Source organism: Adiantum capillus-veneris, chromosome 11 (assembly GCF_014529385.1).
Source record: "Adiantum capillus-veneris isolate H3 chromosome 11, ASM1452938v2, whole genome shotgun sequence".
NCBI lineage: Eukaryota > Viridiplantae > Streptophyta > Polypodiopsida > Polypodiales > Pteridaceae > Adiantum > Adiantum capillus-veneris.
In genome coordinates, this window is record NC_140941.1 from 120,250,883 (window position 1) to 120,256,882 (window position 6,000).

General features: G+C 35.7%; 1 pseudogene; it reads left to right on the forward strand.

Moving 5' to 3' along the window:
* Window positions 1-2,671: 2,671 nt before the first annotated feature.
* Window positions 2,672-3,995, forward strand: LOC147447920 (uncharacterized; annotated as a pseudogene).
* Window positions 3,996-6,000: the final 2,005 nt, after the last annotated feature.

Sequence of the window (6,000 nt, forward strand, 5' to 3'; positions counted from 1 at the left end):
TGGTTTTATATCATCGAACTTTACTTGATCGAGCTCATCTTTCAGAAGCAACATGCCAACATGTAGCTATTGCTTAATCTCTTGTGGACCGTATGCTCATCAACTCCCTTTCCACCATCCATGTGAGGCAACCTAATCATTGTAGAGAAAGTCAAAGGTCCCTTCTCCAACTAACTCAAGTCTCAAAGGGACCATAGGGGATGTATCCCGTCAAAGGGAGAAAAGGGGATGTATCCCCCAATGAGTGAAGTTCCTAAGATATGCTTCCAAGCAGAGAAGAGGGCCTCACAACTCCCAAAAAAAGCTAGATTTAATGTACCCTCTAAATTACATAGTTTCCCACCCACAAATTTGTCAAAGAAAACGTATGTTTAGTGTAGAAACTTTCAAATGTTGAACCCAAGCAAGTAAAGACTAAAGTATACTTTATTTTTCTTGTTTATTTTGAGCAGTTGCTATATCTGGAACCTCTTGGTCATTGAAGGCACTCAACAACTTGCCCTTTAGAGAGCGTCAGCCTGTTGTGATAGGTAGCTCTACATTGTTCTCATCATCCATCCCTCATTAGGAAAATTTTGGGGTCTTCTTTGGGCCCTATAAGAGTTTTTACCTCAGCAAATTTTTCATGCAATTCTTTTAGCATAAATTAATTTTAAGTTAAAGAGAAAATCTATCAATAAGGAAAAACAAAGATTTTGTGTTGCAACGATTAAGATTTTGCTAAAAGTTTGTGCCTTAAAGGATCCTACAAGATCTAAGTAGATGTTTTTTACTTTGAAATAAGAGAGGGAAAGTTCAAACTCATTTGAGCTAAAAAAATTGGCGCCAACATCAATCTATTTCTATGGGAAACTTTTACAAAGATTGATCATTTTGCTAAACAATCCTTGACTATGGAGAATGCACAATCTAGTAGCCAATCTTCTTTACTCTTTAACACTAAATTGGTAACATGACACTTTATGTCCTGTTAACCAAGCAATTTCCTAGAATTATTGTAGGAGATGCTAATTTGGTTTTTGAGTGTTTGATATTTGCAAAGATAGCTTATGAGCTTTAAAAAACTTGGAAATTTTTTTGGGGCTATTAATTTTGGCTCTAACATTGTGTTTGACAAAGATTTTCCAACCTAAACTGACCCAAAAACCGTGTACTGGTTTTTACCATTTTCCATAAATTTGGCTATAGACCCCCGGGGTGGTCACTTTTTAGAATGTGTATGCTATCACGTGATTTAAGCGGAGAGGATTATTAAAAGATCAAAATGTATCAAAATGTATACATATAGAGGGGGGTGGGGGTTTTTTAAATAGGTAGTGTAAATATAGTATGTATATTAAGGTATTATTAATAACCTCTTGAACACACGTGATATAAGAAGCTTTTGATAAGTGATCGCCCCGGGCATAGACCGCCCAAAAACACCTCTAAGTGGCTTCTAGGGTGCTGCATTATTAGTCTTTGCCATTCTAAAGGTTTTCTAATGCTTCTAAGGCATAACAAGTGTATATATTAAAAGTTATTTCCTAATTATAAAAAAAATTACCATATAGATTTAGGGAGAAATTTTACACTTTCATAAATTTTTTGGATATGTTTATGCTAGACAAAGGTATTTTTGATTGTACATATAGCCTTATAACTAGGTAAGTCTTCTTTCACGAGTTTTGGGGAACCTAATACCCCAAAGAGCTAAAAATACAAAGTCGGAAAGAGAATTCCACTTTACCAAAATCGCACTCATTTTGAATTAGAAATTTATTATGTTCAATATTGGTCGTTACATACAATGAACATTGTCAACTTCTAGCTTAGGTCCATATCTAAGCATACAAACCCAATTTGGGTATAAGTAGCTATTTTTCAAGGTGGCTAGGATGGCCACAATGTGGAACCTAGTTTTTTCGTTCTTGCAATTTTTGTCTTGTGGTTATGTTTAGAATGATCATAATAAGACATGTTTTCATTCACTTGATAGTTTTTGGGTGTCAATATGAGGGTGAAGTACCAAGTTGTATCAATAGATAGGTTATAAAGTGTAGAATATGGGTGTGGGCACGTAAACATGGAGGATAGGTCAGCAGAATGCACAAAATGCCACTTTTTTGTATCTAATTCTACACATAGTTTAAGATTTTTTTTGGCTATATCACCCATATACTAAGACTATGAACCCATTGAAGTTCATGGGAGAAATAGATTTGTAGCATGGACAATTTTATATATGGTGTACCATGGGGGTAACCATGAAAGTATGTTGTTTTTGGTAAAATGCAGCACAACCTTGGCTTTGGAAGCTTGTCATGACCAAGAAATCAAGAGATAGGCATGTTACTTATTTTTCAAAATTTGAATGGGTTCTTAGCTTGAAACTCGTGTAATGATTCTTGAAAATTCACACATATACTATGAGTATTGAATTTTTTTCCAAAGCCCTACAAGAACACTTTTATGTCCTGGTAGGTTGCCAAACTAGTGTTAAGCGTAAATATCATGTCCATATAGATATAAACATAAATTATGAGCCCATTCAAAAACGAAATCAAACACAAATTATGAGCCCATTCAAAAACGAAATTGATCTCCCACACTTACCAAGGTGTAGTTGGATTGCTTGAGACATACTAATCATAAACATCTTGATCTTTGGTGTGATGGAATACTTTATCCTATGGATCCCCTTACTATGTCTATTCCTTCGTTTAATAATCTTACATCTCTATTAAATTTTGTTGGTGATGGGTCTCATGGTCTCTTAGGTTATTGCAATAACTTGGTGATGAGGAATACACAACAAGAAATGATAAACCTAGAGATGTTGAAGCAACGACAAGCATCTTTGTTCAATTTATCGATGCAAAACACTAAGCTTCTCCAAGAACAAACCCTTTTGAAGAACAATATATTATCCTCCAAAGAAACCATTGTTGAGCTTGAAAAAGAGGTGAGAAGGACGAGGATAAAAACCACTCCACTTGGTCTTCGTCAAAGATGCAAAAGTGTTTCCAACATTGAAACCCTCAAAGTTGGGAGTAGAGGTCTTAAGCGCAAGATTCGAGCAATAAGGTATACCGTTTTAGTACATATTCTTGTTGTAACAAAGTATTGACCATTAGATTATCAAAATTAAGTTTTTGTAGAGGCATGATTCATTATGAGAAGGAAAATATTGATCCTCAAATGGCCAAATCTTCATATTCCTCTATGATTGCACCTGATGTTGCAAAAGAGATTTTGGATGCCTCAAAGTTCAAGAAGGTAAAGCAAAATACAATCAATCATTTTCTATAGAGCACAACCATTGATACTTTAGATGTTCAAAGTGTCATAGATAATTGTGGAATCAGTCAAAAAGGATATTCAAGCATCTCTAAATTAGGAAAGAGCCAGATCAAAGATAAAAAGGTTTCATCTTCTGTCTTACCTATACCAGCTCATGTATGTCAAGCACAACAAGGTCTCAACAATGAAGTTCAACATACCTGGGTGATTCATATTTCATCAACCAAGAATTTAGAAATGCAGGAAAGGTGGTACATTTTAATGAATCATCTAATATTTTTTTCAATTTGCAAAATCTTCAGAAGCAAATGGTCAAATTTTATAATGTTACAAGCAAGGAGGTACAATGTCTTTGTGCTTAAGCTGGATGAATGTGATATTGAAGCAAAAGAAGACAAAATGAGTCACCATAACCCTGATGAATAGAGCATTTCAAGGAGTAGCACAAAATCTTTGAGAAACAATGATAACTTCAGTGTATGATCAAAGAATGATATATGGTGGTTAGGACCTTTCAAGGTATAATAACTTTTAAGCTTTCTCTAGTTAATGTATCAAGAAATGTTGATAACACAACTTCATTTATGTAGGTTGACAAAGAAGATCATGACGTTTTGTACTGGACATTTCACCAAACAAAAATTCCTGATGTCATTTGTAGAAAAAAAGGGGAGAACTTCTTCAAATTGAAGATATTGGAAGCTTCCAAGTAGAGTGACATCTTGTTGGTGATCTCAAGACACCCAAGTGTATGTATAACATTGCAAAAGGTGCTAACTCTAAATCACCTTGTCTATATTGTAAGAACAAATCTCACTCTTTGAGCTTGAAGCAACACAAAAAAAATCCCTCTAGAGATGATGAGGATCCTAACTTCCGAGCCATTCTTCATTTCCACTTTCACATGTCCATATATGTATATTGCATGCATTGTGCACAATGGTTGAGAAGCTTTTGTATTTATACATTGAATATGCATGTACGTTGAAGCCAAAGACTGAGTCAAGAAAAACAATTGAAAAAATAGAGCAAATATTATCAGAGATGGGGCTCAACCGAGGTAAAGTAAATATAATTGCTTGTCAAAGGAATTCAACAACATCACATGGAGTTCCTGTAAAACCTTCACTTGGAGGTGGAAAGCTCGCATGTTTTTATCATTTCATGGTGAACTAAGAAAATTCAACAAGAGTCATAATTGCTCAATGATAAAGTATGAGCAGAGGAAGAAGCTTCACAATGCTATTAAAGACCAAGCTAATAATGGAAAAGCTAGGAATCACAAAGCAAAAGTGTGGATGGCTCTTGATGAGGTTTTTTTTGTTTCTTGTCAAGAAAGAATGGATATACAATGACAACATGAAATTGAAGCTACCTCTCGAAGCCTCTGGTAAAAGTATGTAACATGCATGGAGTAGTTAAAGCAATACCCACTACATGGTAATTCATACTTTTCTTCTTACAACCTATTTGATTCCATAACCATCTTCTCTTTTACTAAGTTATCTCCATACGGATTGTAATTTTCAGGGTCTTTGACAATGAGGTAGTGGTTTCCCTCCTCTATCTCCATCATCGTTTACCATGATTATTGCCAAACCTTTCATTGGCCGTTCTTCAACAGAGACGAATTGTCTCCTCAAACATCAGCATACATTAGGGCTCCATGGGCGTTTGTTCCCTTCAGGAAGATTGCCGTGTATTTTGGTATGTTTAAGGGTTTTTGGGAGGTGCTACCCTCCATAGTCCCTTGCTGTTGGAAACCTTCCAAGTTGTTGGTTAGCCATCCTTTGATATGATCCTCGGAAGAGGTGTCAATATCAATGTCCTCTTCTATGATTGGTGCTAGCGGATGGATCTATCCTTGCTTGGTTTACACTCCCTTATATTGACACTAAGCTAGCTTGATCTCCTACCACTCTTCAGTCTCTTTGAAGACACCTACCAGATCTCAAATTCATCAAATCTTTCACACACACAACTATCAACCCAAACCTCTTACCTTAGAAGTCTGCTTGCAGTTGCTCTTTGCTTTGATTTGCTTTCAAACTGCTTTCTCAACTTGTAAAGTACTTTTCACTCCGAAATGATCATCAACTTACAGGGCTCTTGGTTCTGGCTATTTGTACAAAACTTTCAGCTCTTCAATTCTTTGTCAAAATAGTGATCGGTATAACTAGAAGGTTAACCTCAACCAAACAACTATTTATAAGGAATTGATTCCCTATGTGAGCTCTAAGCATTGATCTAAAGAGATAGATGGGATCCTAGGGTAAAGCTCTTAGACAACCAAAATAATTATTTGAGCCCTAAAATGAGCCTTTAGAATTCATACCCGTATGATTTCTAAGTGCTCAGAATTAGCCCAAACTTGAAATTTAGACTCTCCTTGATGAGTTTGTCCAAATCCAATCTTTTTTGTGATTTAGACACCTATAGACATGTCAATCTCCCCTAATTTGTTCTTAGTTGCTGTGAGCCTCTTTGGGAGGTCTTCTAAGTCAAAGATGCTCCAAATTGGATGAAACTTGGTCTCTAAGTTTGTTTTGTCCCTTGTAAGATTTGATATCAGCTTTGGTCCCTAAAAAATGCCTTGCAGACATCATACACGTATGATATCTAGCTAGCAAACTTGAAGTGAAATTCACTCATGAAGTCTTCCCCCTCCAAGCAACTCTTAGCAGCTTTTAAAACTCAATTTCAACACTTTTAGTGCTC